Raw genomic sequence first — 19,632 nt, forward strand, 5'->3', positions numbered from 1 at the left:
GGATGTGAGGCTTGGGGGGATATTTTGAGGAAAGACTTCTCCAAGTGGTCTCTTTCCCTGTTCTTTGTTTAAAACTCTTGGTGGTGGCAGCACACTGTTCAAGGACAAGGCAAAGTTTGTACCTTGGGGAAGTTTTTAACCTAAGCTGGTAAGAATAAGTTTAGGGGGTCTTTCATGCGGGTCCCCACATCTCTACCCTAGAGTTAAGAGTGGGAAAGGAACCCCGACAGTCATAAACCTGTATTTCATGGCAGTACCCAAAAGCTACAGTCAAGATGGAAGGATGTCTTTTTTCTCCTGAAAAGGAGAGGGTTTGCTTCTGTCTCGGGACGGGCTGGGCAGAGGGTTCTCTTTCGGGTTACATGCTGTTAATGCTACACAGAAACAAGACACACAGAGACACACACAGACGGGATAGGGAGATAGCTCATTGCCTGACTGCATTCTTTACATTGTGGGCATCCTTTATACTTCTGTGGGTACAATCAGGTGACTTGCTCGCTGTTTGTCCTATTTCTCGAGTGACATACATTCCTGAGAGTGATACTTGACCCGATCACATAGCTTTGGCTAGACCCCTGCTGTTGATTTTTCTACTCAGCATGGTTGGAGGGTGATGGGGGGAGGAGGGCAGTGAACTAGCATTTGTTTCTCTGAGCTGTTGTATCTGGGTCTGTTCACCTGCTTGTTTCTATGCTGTGCAGTCTGTGTTTTGTCCCAATTCTCTTCCCAGTTCTGTGCCTGGTAGCTATGGGGATATGGGATGGCAGAATTTCAAATTCCGCATGCCTTCCCTTTTCCTTTCCTAGGAAAAAGTTAATACTATGCTGGAAAAAAAGACTGATAGCCTCAGAGAAATCTTCCATTGTCTGCAGAGCAGGAACTGTGTGGCCCCTGGCAGCACAAACTTCCCCATATTACTTCACCAATGTACCTTACCCTTGTCTTGCAGGAACCACTTCTAGGTCATGAGATGGGATTTCAGTCTCCCTTGCCCTGTCAGGGGCTAATCCATCTCCCACTAAAGTCAATGGAAGTCTACCCATAGACTTTAATAGGAGTTGGATCAGGCCTTCAGTTATTGAGACTATCAACAAAGGGACTGATTAGCACCAACAGGTGTTTATTTTGTGATCAGAAGACCTGTCTGCTAGGAAGTTGGCCATTTTACATGGCCACTGAGCAACTGTTAGATAGCAATGACTTTTGACCTGGCTTGAATTTGAACAGGTGACCTAGAGGTGAAAGGCCTGTATCCTATTCCACTTCCTCTTAAATGTCTGTATTTTTTTTCTAGGTATTTTTAACTGGAGAAGTCCTCTGTTGTACCTTGCCTGTTTTTGTGGCATATGCAGGTCAGTAGCTGTGCCTCTTCGGACATTGGGATAGCACAGAACTGCACAGTTCTGGAAGGTGGGGGAACGTGACAGGGTGTCACAAAACCCAACCAATTCTTTATGTGGATTGTGTATGTCTTGTTTGTGTGAGACTCTTTATGTCTCACTGTCTGGGCTGAGAGCAGCCGTGGGGGTTGCAGAGGTGACAACTGTGACAGATGCTGAGAGAGTGAGAGAAAGAGAATACTGAAGGTAAGTAATGGAGAGCAGACACACACACACAAAGATGTATACCACATGTATGTATTGGCACAGACACCTCAAATGTGCATACAGCCATAGCACGCATCCCCTCCATACATGCACACAACTGCACACACCTGCACGCATATTCACCCTTGCTGTGTAGTATGGGTTCAAGTGGCAGATTGCTTCCTTGGATCAGTTTTCAGTGATGAATGCTGCATCAGTTTGGAATAGGTGAAAGCACCCTGAGATACCTCATTAGAAGGACGGGTCTCCTGGCATTTGGTAACTGGGACATTCAGTGGCTCACAGCTCCACCGAACTTAAGTGCATCTGATACACTGTACATGGGATTCCAAAGTTTAATTTAGCTTAACTCTTGGCAGCAATCAACAGCTGATAAATTTAGTTGGGGGATTAAGAAACCTTTAAGACTAATAACTCCTTACAAGGAGCCTAAAGATGGGAGAACAAAACACTGACATATTCTCAAAAACTGCCTTGAAAAGTGATGCACAATGCAGTCTTATCTTCGCAAAGTAAAAGGATCATTTTGCAGGACTTTGCAAGAGACCAGCATGCTAACAGAAGGGCAGGGAAAGGGAGGTTTAGCAGTATGGACCTTTAAGCCAATTGTTTCCTTTGCAAATCTAGGCCAAGGACATTCTGAGTGGAACAAGCTGGATATAATAAACATCCTCCTCCCAAAGTTGCTCCAGATAGTAGTTTGCTAGTCAGCTCTTTCCTTCAGTGTCAGACTAACCATGACCGTGTTATGTCAGGGATGATCTTACCTTTCTTGCCTATTGTAACACCTAAGCAGTCTGTCCTGTCTGGGGAATGTCTTTCTCCCCACTTCTTCTGGGGCAGCATGCAGATAGGTGTACGTGTGTTTGTTCTCAGCAGAGCAGCTGTGTCCTCTGAACACTGCCTGGGTGTAGCAGTGTAGAGAGGGCGGGGGTGAGGTGGTGACTAGTTCTGTGTGTATGCAATCAAATGTAAAGATACTCACTACATCAGTGCTAGGGAGGTTCAACCAGACATTTCATTGGTAAAGGGACTTTAACTGATCAGAAAAATAACGAGGAGTCCTTGTGGCATTTTAGAGATAACAAATTTATTTGGGCATAAGCTGTCATGGTTAGAACCCACTTCATCAGATGCATGGAGTGAAAATACAGGAGCAGGTATAAATACATGAAAGGATGGGGGTTGCTTTGCCAAGTGTGAGATCAGTCTAACAAGATAAATCAATTAACAGCAGGATACCAAGGGAGGAAAAATAACTTTTGAAGTGGTAAGAGAGTGGCCCATTACAGACAGTTGACAAGAAGGTGTGAGTAATAGCGTGACCAGACAGCAAATGTGAAAAGTTGGGACAGGGGGGGGGGGTAATAGGAGCCTACATAAGAAAAAGACCCCAAAATCGGGACTGTCCCTATAAAATCAGGACATCTGGTCACCCTAGTGAGTAACAGTAGGGAGAAATTAGTATTGGGGAAATTAAGTTTAGGTTTTGTAATGATCCAACCATGCCCAGTCTCTATTCAGGCCTAATCTGATGGTATCCAGTTTGCAAATTAATTCCAGTTCTGCAGCTTCACGTTGGAGTCTGTTTTTGATGTTTTTTTGTTGAAGAATTGCCACTTTTAGGTCTGTTATTGAGTGACCAGAGAGATTGAAGTGTTCTTCTACAGGTTTTTGAATGTTATGATTCCTGATGTCAGATTTGTGTCCATTTATTCTTTTGCGTAGAGACTGTCCGGTTTGGCCAATGTACATGGCAGAGGGCATTGCTGGCACATGATGGCATATCTCACATTGGAAGATGTGCAGGTGAACGAGCCCCTGATGGTATGGCTGATGTGGTTAGGTCCTATGATGGTGTCCCTTGAATAGATATGTGGACAGAGTTGGCACCAGGGTTTGTAGCAGGGTTTGGCTCCTGGGTTGGTTTTTTTGTTGTGTGGTGTGTAGTTGCTGGCGAGTATTTGTTTCAGGTGGGGGGGCTGTATTTTCATTCCATGCATCTGATGAAGTGGGTTCTAACCCATGAAAGCTTATGCCTGAATAAATTTGTTAGTTTCTAAGGTGCCACAAGGACTCCTTGTTATTTTTGCTGATACAGACTAACATGGTTATCACTCTGAAACCTTTAACTGATCAGAAGGTTGTCTCTTGGAGACCTCTGTGTTGCTGTTGTTTGCTATTTTTATTGTTTTACAGTAGTGCCTGGTGGTTGCAAGCAAGAATGGGGCCCTGTTATACTAATCATTGGAGGCCCCAATCCTGCACAGACTTACACCTCTGTTTAACTTTAAACACTGTGAATGGTCCCATTGAAGTAGGAGCCGGGACCTAAACTATAAATGAGTTATTGTTCCATGGTTTGATTTTGTTTGTTTGTTTGCTTGTGTTAACTCTCAGTTAAACTTTATCTTTCTGTATCACCCAAAAGAGGAAAGAAGCTTGGTGAGAGGAGAGATGCTAAAAATTTATGAAATACTTAATGGAAGGGAGAAGACCAGCCAAACTCTTCCTATTTATCCTTAGCCAAAATAAAGGAGAGACACTTGATAAAAAACATTTCAATGTGCATAAAAGGAAATGTTTTTTTCACACAATGCCTAATTAGCTTGCGGAACTCACTGCTGCATGATACTGTTGCAGCATATAACATAGTGAGACCTGAAAAAGCACTATACATTTATATAGTATATATAATATTATATAGTATACTATTCTGCCATGACACTAGCTAAAGGTATCAAGCCTGTAGGGCATAAGCTGATCACCAGCAAGGGTAAGAAATTGCTGTATTGCAGAAATGTGCAGATGCATTTTGTTCTTAACCTTGCTCTGAAACATCTGGCATAATCCACTGTGGCAAATGGGGTACCAGAGAAAGACAATCGGTGTGCTTTGATGTGTCAAGAAGAGGGATACTGGAGTGCTCGCACCAAAAGCATATTCTGATGTAAGAATTCCTGTGTAATTAAACTAGCTGGCTGATTACATGGGTAACAAAGCTGCACTGGTCAGCCCTAACAATGCTTTTTAACTGTGTGCAACAGTGACTTTTCCATAAGTGACCATAAAATATCAAGAAACTTTCAGACAGTATCTCTGAAGTAGAAGTCCTAGTCAACTGGACAGCTGGCTGATGCATGTATTGATGTCCTTATGCTTCTTGTTGTCAGATCAAAGTATTTTTGTGACCCTCTGCTGCTCTCCTGTGCCTCACTGGGCATGAGAGTTCAAATCTCAAATCACATGGAATTTTCTCCACCTCTTTTTTGCTTTACTGTCAGAACAGGCACATAATTTGACACAGCCAGTCTCTATAGGAACAACTGGGGAGCAGTGTCTTCAAATGTGTCAGTTTCTTTCAGCAAGACCCTTTGAGGTCTGCATGCAAGGGGGGTAAGGTGGGTCTGTAAGTGGCTAAGGTGGTGGCTAAGGTCCTGAGACAAAAGAGAACACAAAGAGAGCCACATTCACTGCTGGTAAAAATGGAGCACTTCTATTGACTTCTCTGCTTGCTCTAGCAGTAAGTTTGGTCCAAGTCTTCATGTTGGTGGTGTCTGTTCCCACTACTCTCTCCCCCATTAACCAGCACTGAACATGTGCAATGTTGAACAGTATTTCGGGGGTTGGGGGCAAGACGCTTCAGACACTAAACTCTGCTGCTTATTTTACAAGAATCATTAATGCAGACCTGGCTTTCCCTAGGACTACCAGGTCAGCCTGTGGATTTCCTGGCTCTCATTCCAAAAGCTTCCTCCCATGCTCAGCATGCCAGTTGACAAGAGAGAGCCATCAGGGCAGGACCTGGCCAAAAGCCAAGTCATTAGCTGCTATTTGGGAAGGCGCCTTGAGGAATTCCATTCTTTCTTTCAAGGTCAGAGATGTGGTACGGGGTGGAGAGACGGGTGGGATGGGGAGCAAAGGAAGAAGGAGAGTGGGGAGGAAAGTAGGCTGGGAAGATGATGTGGGAGGGGAATAGGATGAGAGGAAAGGGAAGATAGGAGGGAGAAGATTAGACTGGAGGAAAGAGGAGAAACTTTCCAGAGGAAGAAAGGGGAGTGAGAGAAGAAGGATGGAGAGACAGTTTATTCTTTCTGACTGGCATCCTACTCGTAGAATCTCCATCACTACTTCCTGCTGGGTGTTAGTAAAGGTAACTTTCCTGGAAGCTTCATTTTTTTAGGAGAATTCCTCCGATGTCTCCTCCCCTTCCCTTGAAGCCCTCCCCAGATATAGGAGACTAGATTCTCTTCCCCCGTATCTGGCCGTGACCTCTACATTTCCCAAAGGAATGTGGGACTTTTAAATTATAGGTCAGTGGACCATCCTGGACATTTCAGGATGGATGGTGTCTAGTAGCCATATATTCTAAGGGGACTTCAACTAGTTAGGAAAGACCTCCAGTCAGTGTCTGAACATACTGTCAGAGGTCTTGTCTGGACTAGAAAGATCAATCGACTGTCAGGTCCATTGTGACGGTGCACCCCATAAGGCTTTATGGAAATATACTTATGAATGTATATATGACATAACTAGAATGTGTTTTAAGCTATATATGCCATGTAAGATATCTCTGTAAAGGTTAGGTTCTGCTGAATCTATTAATCCTATTTGTATGCATATATCATTTTTGTATTCAAAGTTATGAATATTGGCTGCATACTGGTTTGATTCTGAGTAGGTTTTAGTGAAGCAGTTGGTCAGCTTCCTGGGAAAAAACTATTCTCAGTAAGTGCCCAGTCAAGAAGCCCTTAAGCCAACAATGAACTTGGAGACACCAATCCACATCTGGGCTTTCTCAGGAATGTGACTTGGCTGGTAAGGGACTCAGTCATGCATGGACATGTGACTTGCCCAGGTGACTCCAAAACTCCATTTTGTAGTGGACTTTGCATAGGAGAGAGAAGGGGGTCTCCACCCACAAGAAAAAGTCTATTTAAGCCCTTAGGAGACCTCTCCATTTTGTCTTCAGTTGGCTAAAGAGAGAGCCTCTCCAGCCCCAAAGATACCTGAAAGAAACTGGAACAAAAGTCAGTAACTACAGGGGGTGTGAGTGATTGCTGGACTCAGACTAGAAGGAGATTAGTCTGTAAAAGGAAGCTTACTGGAACTGGTGAGGTTTTTATCTGTATTCAGTTTGATTAGACATAGACTTGTATGTTTTATTTTATTTTGCTTGGTAATTCACTTTGTTCTGTCTGTTACTACTTGGAACCATTTAAATCCTACTTTCTGTATATAATAAAATCACTTTTTACTTATTAATTAACCCAGAGTATGTATTAATACCTGGGGGGGGGGGGGGTAAACAGCTGTGCATATCTCTCTGTCAGTGTTTTAGAGGGCAAACAATTTATAAGTTTACCCTGTATAAGCTTTATACAGGGTAAAACAGATTTATTTAGGGTTTGGACCCCATTGGGAGTTGGGCATCTGAGTGTTAAGACAGGAACACTTCTGTAAGCTGCTTTCAGTTAAGCCTACAGCTGTTAGGGGATGTGGTTCAGACCTGGGTCTGGGTTTGCAGCAGGCTAATGGGTCTGGCTCAAACCAGGCAGGGCACTGAAGTCCTAAGCTGACAGGGCAGGAAAGCAGGAACAGAAGTAGTCTTGGCACATCAGGTGGCAGCCCCCAGGGGGTTTCCATGATCCAACCCATCACACCATGCACAAAGGCACGTTCGTCGATGGTTAGGGAGGTAACAAGACATTGAAGTTGCCCTGCTAACTTGTCAGGGTAAAGCCTCAATCAATTGCAGCTCAATCAACTAAGTGCCAGCATGGCCACGTCACACTGATACAACCAGCATAGTCATCTCTGACAGCTCCCTCAGCTGGCGAGCCTCATTCGTCCCTGGCTGAGAGGTCCTTCTCTACCCACCCTTCTGGCCAGCACTTAATTTATAATGAAAGAGGTGCCGGGGCTCAAGCAATTATGTGCTGGTGCTCAAGCAATTTTTTTTATATTTGTAACTGATGCAGCAAGCCCAGAGGTGCCAGAGGCTATGAACTGCCAAGCCTAGAGGTGCCAAGGCTCAGCCCTGGCACAAATTTAGCATTGCTTATGGCTGTGCTCCCCCCAAATAACCCTCCTCTCCCTGCGCCCCCCCCAAATAACCCTCCTCCCCCCAGAAATGCTCTCCCTCCCTCTTCCAAATGCCCTCTCCCCAGCTTGGAAGGCAAAGAAAGACAGGAAGAAAAGAGAGATGAAGAAAAGAAAGAAGGATGGTGACAAAGATGAAGAAAGGGAAGGAGAGGGAGCAGGTCATTTAGGATTGTTGTTTAGACTGTGAGCTCTTTGGGGTAGGGCCTGTCTTGCATGATATATTTGTATAGTGCATGGGATGGTGAGGCCCTGATCCCTAACTGGGTCCTCTGGGCCCTACTGTCAGATATATGAAAAATAATAACAAGAGAGAGGTGGAGAAGTGGAAAGAGAGAAATGAAACAAGGGAGGAAAAAGGAGAGATAGGGAGGGGAGGAGGAAGGTAGACAATTGAAAGGAGTGAAAGAAATGGAAAAACAGGCACTGGAGAGAGCATCTGGAACAGTAGGATTTATGGGAGTAGGATTATTTCTTTAATTACTCCATGGTCCAGCATGCTTTGTATTTCTGTGTGAATTTGCTCTTGCACCTTGCTCTGCTGGGAGATGGCTATGGTCCTCCAGTAATGATTTTATCAATCAACAAGTGAGTCTTCCTCAGCTTGCTGGAAAACACTTCTCTGGGTTCTTGCAGCACAGGTAACACCTCTGCCTTTTCAACTGGCGTTAACTCACTGCAGATATTGATGCTTTCCAGAGATAAGTCAGTTTGGCCTTCAATCATCAAAGCATAGAATCATAGAAGATTAAGGTTGGAAGGAACCTCAGGAGGTCATCTAGTCCAACCCGCTGCTCAAAGCAGGACCAATCCCCAACTAAATCATCCCAGCCAGGGCTTTGTCAAGCTGGACAAATCAATGAGCTGATGTGCCTCAGTTTCCCCTTCTACACCACAGATCATGTTTATCATGACTTCTCGCTGTGATAAGCTTTAAGTTTGTTTACATATACCAGATGTGGGTCAGCATTACCATGAGGCCTTTTAACATGATATGTATTTTTATTCACTTCTTCTATCACCTGTAAAGATCCTTCCCAAGAATTTTGCATTTTGTATTTTTTTCACAGGGCTTAATACTAACACCAAGTCCCCTATTTCAAAAGACTGCTTACAAATATGTAGGTCAGGCCACTCTTTTTGTTTGGACTGACTACCCCTGAGGTTAGTCTCAACAATATCCGTAATATCTTTTAACTCTTTTCTGAACCTTTGTACATATTCAGTTACTGGTTCTCCCTTAGCCTCAGTGTCCTCTTCCCAGGAATCTCTGAGGAGATCTAGGGGTCCCCTCACTTTCCCTTCTGTATAGGATATCAAATGGGGAGAACCTGGTTGTTTCTTGGGTCACCTCATATAAGCGAATAGCAAATAGGGTAGTATTTCACCTCAGTCTTGAACTTTCTTATTTGCATACATTCCCACCATAGATTTCAGAGTTCCACTAAACCTCTCCACTAGTGCATTTGTTTCTGGGTGATGTGGTGCAGCTTTTAGTTGATTCACCCCACACAACTTCCAGAACTCACTAAACAGCTGAGACATGAAATTTGACCCACGGTCAGATAGATTTCTTTAGGGAAACCCATTGTGCTAAAAATAGGGAAAAGGGCTTTGCCATAGAACTGCTTCAGGATAGCTAGTGGCAAAGTTCACTACCACAAGGATACATTTCTTCCCTCTTTGGGTAGGATGTGGTTCCCAGTTGCCAGTGATACTTCACATAGCCTTTCTTCAATACAGTCTGTTTCTTTGCATGCAGGGCACAATGCTGGGGGTTTCTTGGGTAGTATTGATCATTGCTTGAGGATTGTCCACCCTTAGTTCCCACATCTTGATTTCACACTGACATTTCTTATTGTCCTCTTCTAGTTTCTTTTCATTCTCTTCCCATTCATGTTGGATCCAAAGGGTTTCCAACTACAGTTTCTTTCTCTACTGCTGCATCCATTTGGGGCTAATTTGTAAGCTGGCGGATCTATTTCTGCCTGAAGCTGTAGACTCTGGGACCTCAGATGAGTCCAGGCAAGCTGCCTGCCCTCCCTTGGCTTTGTCATAATCCATGAGGAGGCTTCTTAACTCCTCTGGCTTTTTTCCAGCATGGAATAAGCAGTGATCTGAACACAATTCTTCTATTTTTTGGTGCATTTGGCATTTTTTTTGCTCATCTTGCCCCTGTTTCTGTTCTCTGTCTTTCATTTGAAATAAACAAACAGAAAACAACAAATTGTAGCCTTTCTTTGATTGTTCCCAGCTACCACACTTGAGACTCACTTAAACTGTTATACTCGTGCTTAAAGTGTAACTCTCAGTTCAAATAGCAAGCTGTATATAAATCCTGTTTAGACTACGCCACTATCACATTTTGGGGTGCAATCCAGACAAGTGAGGGATTGTCACCAATGGCCCTGCAATCTGGAGTGCCTCACAATTCTTTGGTGCAAGTCCCACCTGGGTTCCTCATAAACAGCCAGCCAGCATGCAGGTCACACCGAGTATCTGTGGATAGCTACAGCCTGCCAGCAACACTGAGCCCAGCAGCCTTGGTTACTACTTGCAGGGTGACCACAACACACTCCCAGTTCTGAATTTTCCCCAAAGACATGTGTTCTGCACTGTCCAGCCCTCTCCTGGACAGTTCAGATATCATAAGTCTATTGCCCCAGTAAGGGGTCAATATAAAACAATTTGCTACTTTAATTGGAGTTTCCCAACATTTCAGTTTAAATACAGCACTAGATTAGTTTGATTAAGACTAAAACAAGGGGTTTTATCTACAAAGAGAGAGATTTTAAGCGAGTACAAGCTCAAGCCATTAAAATCAGACATGGTTACAAGAGAAATAAAGATAAAATGCTTTCTAGTGGTAAAACTTAACAAGCTAGACTTGGCTCAAGATAAAATCCTTACCATGTGCTCCTAGCAACAAGGATGGCTAAATTTCAGGTCAGGATCTCTCCCAAAGTGAGAGAGAGAGATAGGGAGAGATACCATGGGGTGTTTTTGCCCCTCACTTTTACAGTCCAGTCACCCTTTGAAATGCATTTTCCTGAAGGTTCCCCCTAGATAAAGTTTATTCCCACTATGAGGATGCAGACAAAGAGTCTCATGGTGGAAGAGGTTCCATGCTGTTGTTTGCTAAAATGCAGGCCGGTCTGTTCCTGCCCCCGGCTGTCTCAAGCACTTTGTTTACTACTTATATGTAAACTGGGGTAAACACACATTCCATGGTTTAAGATAGATCTTCTTAGCCGCCCCTTCCTAATTAGAGCTATGTGAGTTTGAACATGTGCTACCAACATCATTCAGAGCGAATGTATAACTTTACATATAATGTTGCTACATATGTCACCATGATATTATTGACCAGCGAGTTATTAGTTTTCAAATGATACCTCACAAGGCATATTTTGGACAAAGATTATTACAATGGTGTGTTGGGTGTGAATACAATGGTGAATTACAATGGTGTGTCGGTCACAAAGGCCTAGAATGGAGCATGTGGAGGGGGGAAGATTTGCTTCCTGCTACTTGAACAGTGCAAACCCATCATCTTTTTGGAAAGAAAAGGAGGCTGATACGTACCAACTGGGAGGGAGCTGGGTGTCCCCTTCATTTCTTCTGCTGTCATGGTCTGTTTTCTTCTCTTTAACATGTCGTTCCCCTTTTCCATCTGCTGGCTGGTGCATTAAAGGGGAAGGGAACTGGGAGTGGGAAGACGAGAGCAGTGCTAAGTGGTCTCCATTTTGCAGTGTCAGCTGCAGGGGAGGCATTAGTGGTGTGGAATCTGGGTTTAATTCAGGGCTTCCTCCACTTTCCTAGAAAGTGTGGATCCTGCGTAAGACAATCAGCAAAGAATGGCAGGGCTGCTTGTCATGGAAGGAGGGGGACAAAGGCATAAGCGCCAACTTCTGCTCCAGCCAGTGGGTGCTCGACCCCCCCCGCCCCTGGCCCTGCCCCCACTCCCACTCCACTCCTTCCCCCAAGTTCCCATCCCCGCCCTGCCCCACCGCTGCTTTGCTTCCACCCCGCCCCCATTCCACCCCCTTTCCCAAGTCCCTGCCCCGCCTCTTCCCTGCCTCCTCCTTTGAGCTGTTTGGGGGTGGACAGAAGTGCTGGGAGGGAGGGAGAGAGGGGGAGGAGCAGGAATGCAGCGCACTCAAGGGAGGAGGTGGGGGGAGCTTGGCTGCCGGTGGGTGTGGAGCACCTGCTCATTTTTCCCTCTGGGTGCTCCAGCCCCGGAGCTCCCAGCCTGGGAGGCCAGCCCACAGATCCTCCCCTGCTGTCCTCCCTCCCCTGCAGCCTCACCTTGCCGCGCCTCCCGCTCTCTGGCCCGCCACTCCTGCCAGGCAGCGTGGCTGGCTCTGGCTGGGTTGCGTGGCTGCGAGCTCCGAGCGGCACGGTGGGGGGGGGGCGGGGGTTGGACAAGGGGCAGGGGGTCCGAAGGGGCAGACACGGGACAGGGAGCGGGGAGGCGGTTGGATGGGGCGGAGGTTCTGGGGGCGGGGGCGAACAGGGAGCGGGGGGCAGGGGGTTGGATAGGCGTGGAGTCCCGGGGGGCCTGTCAGGGGGCGGGGATGTGGATAGGGGTCAGGGAAGTCAGGGGTCAAGGAGCAGGGGGGGGTTAGATACAGGTTGGGGTCCTGGGAGGGGGCGGACAAGGAGCATGGGGGGGTTGGATGGGTCGGGGGTTCGGAGGGGGGCAGTCAGGGGTTGGGAAATGGGAGGTGGCGGATAGGGGGTGGGGGCCAGTCTGTTTGGGGAGGCACAGCCTTCCCTACCCAGTCCTGTGTACAGTTTTGCAACCCTGATGTGGCCGTCGGGCCAAAAAGTTTGCCCACCCCTGCTCTAGACTATAGTTAGCCATACAGCCCACACAAGTTTAGAGGCTTATCTCTTGCCTGGCTCCTTCCCCTCCCCAACTCCTCGGCAGCCGGAGTCGCTTTGGAAGTGGTGTGCACCCTGGCTGACAGGCTGCTGGAGGAGTCTGTGGCCTCAAATTACACAGCAACAGAACCCTGGGCATAAAATTAGCAGCAGAGTTTTGTGTGTGAGGCACTGGGCAAAAATGTCACATTCAACAGAACTCTGGGCAGAGAGAGAGGGAGCTGAAGCTGGGGGGGCATTGCCTCTATCCCCCAACTCTCGCCTCCCTGCACTAGATGTGTCCACTTCCCAGGACTCTGCAACCCACTGGCTTGAAATAAAGCCCTTTTGGGGAGAAAAGTCATTTCACTGTGTGCCTTAGAAATAGGATTATTTTGCCTTTTCCTTTCATCTCATTTTCTCTTTCCCCTTGACCCTCCCATTCATTTCTCTCTTCTCATTCTGAAAATCCCTCTCTGTATTCTCAGTGCCTTGCAGGGGATTTTTCCTTCGTCCTGCAAAGGATGCTCAACACCCAGTAGGATGACCATATGTCCCGATTTTATAGGGACAGTCTGATTTTTTGGTCTTTTTCTTATATAGGCTCATATTACCCCCATCCCCTGACCCGATTTTTCACATTTGCTGTCTGGTCATGCTAGTACGCAGCATGGAAGTACGTGCTTTTTCCCCTCCTCCCCCCCAGCTCTCGCATGATTCCCAGGTTTCAGAGTAGCAGCCGTGTTAGTCTGTAGCCACAAAAAGAAAAGGAGTACTTGTGGCACATTAGAGACTAACAAATTGATTTGAGCATAAGCTTTCGTGAGCTACAGCTCACTTCATCGGATGCATCCCAGGGAGCATCTTATTGTAATGGGCACTCAGACTTCACAAGCTGTTTGCTGTGAAATCTGGAAAACTAAATAAAGCACTGGCAAGAGGGGTGAGGGCACCCAGGCAGAGATTGGCAGCCACTCAGGGGCTGGGTTCTTCAGATACTATGCCAGCCGCAGACATCTCATTCAGAAAATGTCATGGGTTGAGGGATTATTTTGGTTTCATCCTCACATCTTAAAAAGAGTAAAAGCCTTGGGATGCCAGTGTAGAATGCCCTTAAACCTATGTGTGTGAGAGAGTATTCTTCAGGGGCATCTGTATGTAGCTGTGGATTGTCCAGAGGCAGTTGCCCAGGGACCCATGTGTGTGTATAGATTCACACAGTATTCAAAGTCTTGCCACATTTCTGTCGGATTCAAAGCACTGGCACTACTAAAGGCCAGGCAATGAGCTGCTAGACTAGATATCTTTCAGGCACAGAGATATGTGTTTATTTCTTCTCCCCATTTTCATTCTGCATTCCAGCAGACCCATTAGCTCCCTTCATCTACCATGGTCTATAACGCAAGAACAGCATTCTCCTTTGGGGGGGAAGAGGAATCAGTTCTTGAGCTTTGGTGTCATTCACTTGCAAACACTGGTATTTTAAAGGACACAGTAAGGGTATATTTGTAAAGAGCCAAAGCTTTTCCATTTTTTTGAGCCTGAGTATGTTGCCATGTGGATGACTTCCACTGGCAGATGAAGCCAAGCTGATGATACTTGCACTCCTCTATCACCTTTTACCTGATTCTCTCAAAGAGCTTTCTCCAGATTTAGTAACTAACCCTCACAACATCCCTGGGAGGGAGGGATTATTATGTCCATTTTACAGATGGGGAAGCTGAGGCAGAGAGATCACACAGCAACTCAGTGGCCAACTTGGAACAGAATCCACTCTGACTCCCAGTCCCCTGCTCTAAACCAGAGCCCAGTCTAGGTTTTAGACAGTAAGTCACCTTCTGCGTAGTAAGCTACGGGGGCCTCACGCAAATTTCCACAACCCATACTTGGAACAGAAGGTTTGGCAGCTAGGAGTGGGATCAGGTTGTTTGTTTGGGGTGGATTCACTCACCACGTTTATTTTCTCTAGCAGAGAGGATGAAGTCATGAAGGGGCAGCAGGTGAGGTAGGTCACAGGTATATGCTGGGTGCAGTGCTGATAGAGTAGGCCACACTAAAAAATTAGCCATAAGGCTTTGTAAAATTAGCAAACTGGGGTCTTTTCTGCACCAGAAGGTTGTACTGCTTTGTCTATATACCAATATAGTGAGAGTGATTCAACATCCACCTCTCCCCAGTTCAGACAGAGTTATACAGTACTGGTATAAAGGTGTTTATACCTGTATAGCTTATTCCCATATGGAAAGGAGAATAAGCTATACCTATATAAGGCACCTTTGTACTTGTATAACTGGCTTTTACAAGATAGCTAAAGACAATCTAAATAAGTGGTTAGGGATCAAGTGTTTTGATTTGAGTAAAGTACCACCCAAACCTTGACCCGAAACCTTTTTGAAGTGTGGAAAAATTCAGGCTGCTCTTTTGTTGTTCTGTTGGGTTTCTGTCAGCTGTGAGCCAGAAGTGTAGCTGTTTCTGCACTGAACAACAGCCCTTTATACTGGGGGGTTTCCCTCAGTCCTCAGGTGATTACAGATAAATAAATGAATCAGAAGAAAGAAAAGACTCCGGCTGATGGGGTCGCTGTTGCTCGTGTACACCAGTTTGTGCTGTTCCTGAGTGAGGAGCAGTTGCTGGTGCACAGCGCACTCTGGGTTTCAGAAGAAGATCCCTGGAAAAAAATAAGAAGCTGTTTACCTACTGCTCTGCCCACCGTGGCCAGATCCCGAAGCTCCTATGTGCCTGGAGTGCATGGGCTCGGAACTCCCGCTCACAACCCAGCCATCTCCAGAGCCTAGTACAGTAGACAGGTCCCCTGCTAAATTTTGACAGGCCTAACTAAGGTGACCCCTTCCTGTGAGCAGCTCCTTGCTCGGTTGTCACCAAGGGTACCTCCACAGCACACACAGATAGTTTCACTACTACTGCTGGGCCAGCAACTTGCCCTGTCTCCTTGCCTTCCCCTTTGCATCCTTTGCTCTGGAACTGGTAAACTACCTCAACAAAGAAGCTAAATGTTCTGCAGCTGCTGCACGAGCCCCCACCTTTCCCACTCAGCTTTACCTTGGGACTTCGTCCCCCTCTGAGTGCCATAAAAGCAACAAACTCATTCATCAAGCAAAACATCCTGCTGTCATGGCAAGAAGTCTTGCAGGCCTTCCTCACCAAAGAGACCTTAACAAGGTCAAAGAGGAATCCATATCTCCCTTGAGGTATCACAGGAACAAAAGGAGCTGTTATCCTCAGATAGGAGACCATATGATCCAGATGTCAGCACAGGGCAAGTAGTCAAACACCTTTATACCCGGCGGCTATAAATGAAAGCCATTCACTCTGTGCTATTAGATTTCAGGCTACAGATTTTACAGGATCCAGTCCAAATCAGTTCAGACAGTGCTGTGATGGTGGCTAACCTCAATAATTCAGGAGGGACAGAGTAGCTTTGCTAAGGCAAAGATTACTCCTCTTGAAATGGGGAAAAATGGTTCTCTTATTTCTCAAAGCAACCCAGGTATTTGGGGAACCAACTCAGCTTCACAACAGATTGTCTCCACTATTCTAGCATAGGCCCTGGAAAGTGCAATCTTAATTTATAAATATTTCACAGGGGCCTGATTCTCTGACTCTTCTTCATTCTCAGTAGAGTCTTATTCCATGAGTAGAGCCATTGATTTCTGTGTGACTACTGGTGAAGTAAGATGAGTCATGGAGAAACCAGGGTGAGACAAATCTACACCAAGAATCTATAATAGACAGGTTTGCCACAACTGCAAAGTGCCTCTGTTCTACAATAGATATGAGGTTATACTGATAAAATGGTCGCTGTTGCTACAAATCACAGCCTTCTCTAGGCCTTTCCTCTTTTTATCTGCATTCCCAAGGTGCTCAGAAGACTAATGGGAAAGAAAATAAACTGATTATCTTAGCCTCAGATTGCAAAGAAGCTGTTTTGCCTATCTGGCTCTGATGACCCTAGCTATGCTCTGGTTTCTTCCTGATGTGGACAAACTGTTGTCTCATGGGCTGGTCTTCTACTCTGTCTCAGCAGCCTGTCCCTGAAGGCACTGATTGTGAAAGGCTAAGTCTGAAGCCCCAAGTGTAATCTGCCTCAGTCAATATTCATTCAAGTAATTCATTCAATCAGAAACAACTGACCAGTGATGAGCATTACAGTGTGTAAAGAACCTTCTTGTGGTATGTTGATAGGTGTATTTCCTCCTTCATGTGCCAGATAGCTGAATTTTTGAAATTTCCCTAATGTTACCTAAAAAAAATTCTAATTCTTAGGACCTTAAAGGGCCAAGCTTCTGCATTTAGCATTATTAAAGGCTCTACTGATGGGGGCTTCTCTGTAGGACCTTTTGCCTCAGTCAAGAGTTTTTATGAGCAGTCATGCATCTAAAGCCCAGATTCCATGGTAGTGGCTCAGTTTGGTGCTCAAAAGACATTGCCACTCCTCTTTTGAACTGAAGGTCACTTCAATATTTCTTTAGGACATGGTTCTTCCATCCTTACTCATGTCAACTACCGTCTCACTCTGGAAATAGCACCATTGAACTCAGTGTGAGGAACGGTGGCAGAACCAGGCCCTGAAACTTTCTTTTGTTCAAAGTAGTATTTTTGGGTTGTGATTACCTTAGCCAGAAGCCTGAGAGAAACTGCAGTGTTTTTCTGCAAATTCCCACTAGCTGCATTGCACCCTGGCAACGCAATCTTGAAAATTGTGCCTGTGTCAACCCAAAGCAAAATTCCATCTTTAGTATTATTCAATAGTCCCTCATGTTTCCTCTTCTCCCAGCATGAAATGTAACATGGAAAGGATCATGCACTCACTGCTTGATGCAAACAGAGCCATTAAACATTACTTGAGGAGGACAAAAACATTCAGCTTGCTTGATCAACTCTTTGTCTCTTTTGGAGCAGCATACAAAGACAAAGCAGCTTCAAAAGCATGGAATCACTGGAAAAATCTTTAAATCAAGATTGGATGTTTTTCTAAAAGATATGCTGTAGTTCAAATGAGAGTTAACTCAGTGAAGGTGTTATACAGAAGGTCAGACTAGATGATCACAGTGGTCCCTTCTGGCTTTATGATTCATGAATCTATGATTTCTTGATGGACTCCTTCAGCTAACCTTGAAGCATATCTCCAAGAAGGATAGCCTGATTCTGTACTAGTGAAAACCCATCAGACCAGCAGTGCTGGGCAGAATGTGGTGCATCTTCTACTGAAGTAACTTGCAAAGCAGCCACCTGGTAATACATCAACTCTTCTACTAAGTATTGTAAGGTAGACATTACCAGCAGGGCTGATGCAGCTTTTGTCCAGCACATGCACAGAGGTATAATTCAGTGATCCAAAAAAACAATAATTATAAAGATCTTCTAAACCTAGCTGGATGTGAAAGATCTTTATATTACGTAGCACAATAGCTTGGGGAGCTGGGGCTATCAGTAGCTAGACAGTAGATGAATGGCTAATGGGAATATAGTTCCAAATCTCAGGAGAGAGGGGGAAAAACAAAGTAATTGAGGCAAATCAGACGTGGCTGATAAGAAATGATTCATCTATGCACGTATCCTGACAGCACAATGTATTATGTCTAATAGTGTTGTAGGTACAATGTTATTTTGGCCGTGCATGCTGATGAGTGCTGGAATGCTAGCTTCTCTCTGTACATGTTGTTGGAAAAGCAGTGTATGGTTATATTCAGTCATCAGATAAAGAGTCAATACGTTCAGCAACAGAGTAAAATGAACATGGATCATATTCAGAAAAGAAATTCAACCTACTCAGAGACCAATTTGTAAAGAAAACAGTGCTCCCACATTCAGTTCAATATACCCGGTGATGAGCTGCCAAAAGTTGAAGAACCGGTTCCTTCACTTGCTCCTGGTCTTCGGTGGCACTTTGGCGGCGGGTCCTTCAGTCGCTCCAGGTCTTCGGTGGCACTGAAGGACCCACCGCTGAAGACCTGGAGTGAGTGAAGGGCCCGCCGCCGAAGTGCTGCTGGAGCCAGAGTGCCACCAGGTGTGTAAAAATTAAAAAGGGATTCTCAGGGGAGCCTACCCAGCTGAGAGCTCAGGCGGGCCGGACAGGACGGTCCCGCGGGCCACAGCTGGAGTTTGCCCACCCCTTTAACAACCGGTTCTAAACCAGCTTCAAAATTTAACAACCGGTTCGCACGAACCGGTACGAATTGGCTCCAGTTCACCACTGAATATACCTGAACATCAAGTGGCATATATCCCAATGAATACTGGTTCCTTGTCATATGTATGGTCAGTATTATGTCAGTATGACAAGAGAACCTTAGATTATATTAACCACCAATGCATCCGGTAAGTACCCAGAGTCTACCAACAACCCTAGGCTAGCACTGATATTGGCTGCAGTGCCATGTATAGCATAGTAAAGATGCAGATTACAGTAGCCGTGACTAGGGTAACCAGATCACCACACTAAAATATCGGGACACACTGGGGTGCCATCAGCCCTGCCCACAGTCCACCCCCGCTCCTCCCAGACTCTGCCCCCACTCTGCCCCAGGTTCCCGCCCCCTCCCCGCTCGGCCCCCCACCACGCCCTTCCTCATCCCCCTGCCTGCCGCTGCTTGCTGCGTCCCTCCTCAGTCCCCCACCCACCGCTTGCCTCCCCACCCGCTTGCCCACCACTCACCTCTTCGCCCGCCCGCCACACACCCCTATGATGCTGACTTCCCCTCTGCTGGGTGGGTGCTCGGCCACCCCCCACCTCTTCCCGCCTCTGCACCGCCCTCGCAACACCCCCATTCCACCCCCTTCTCCCAAGTCCCCGCCCCTGTGCTGCCTCTTCTCTGCCTCCTTCCCTGAGCGCGCTGCGTATCCGCTCCTCCCCCTCCCTCCTGGAAAGCGCTAAGCACTGCCAAACAGCTGTTAGGCGGTGGGAAGCACTGGAGTGGGGGAGGAGCAGGGACAAGGCGCGCTGGGGGGAGAAAGAGGTGAGGGTGGGGGAGCTTGGCTGCAATTTTAACCCATGGGTGCTCCAGCCCCGGAGCACCCACGGGGTCAGCGCATC

The sequence above is a fragment of the Dermochelys coriacea genome, chromosome 1 (assembly GCF_009764565.3).
Source record: "Dermochelys coriacea isolate rDerCor1 chromosome 1, rDerCor1.pri.v4, whole genome shotgun sequence".
NCBI classification, from domain to species: domain Eukaryota; kingdom Metazoa; phylum Chordata; order Testudines; family Dermochelyidae; genus Dermochelys; species Dermochelys coriacea.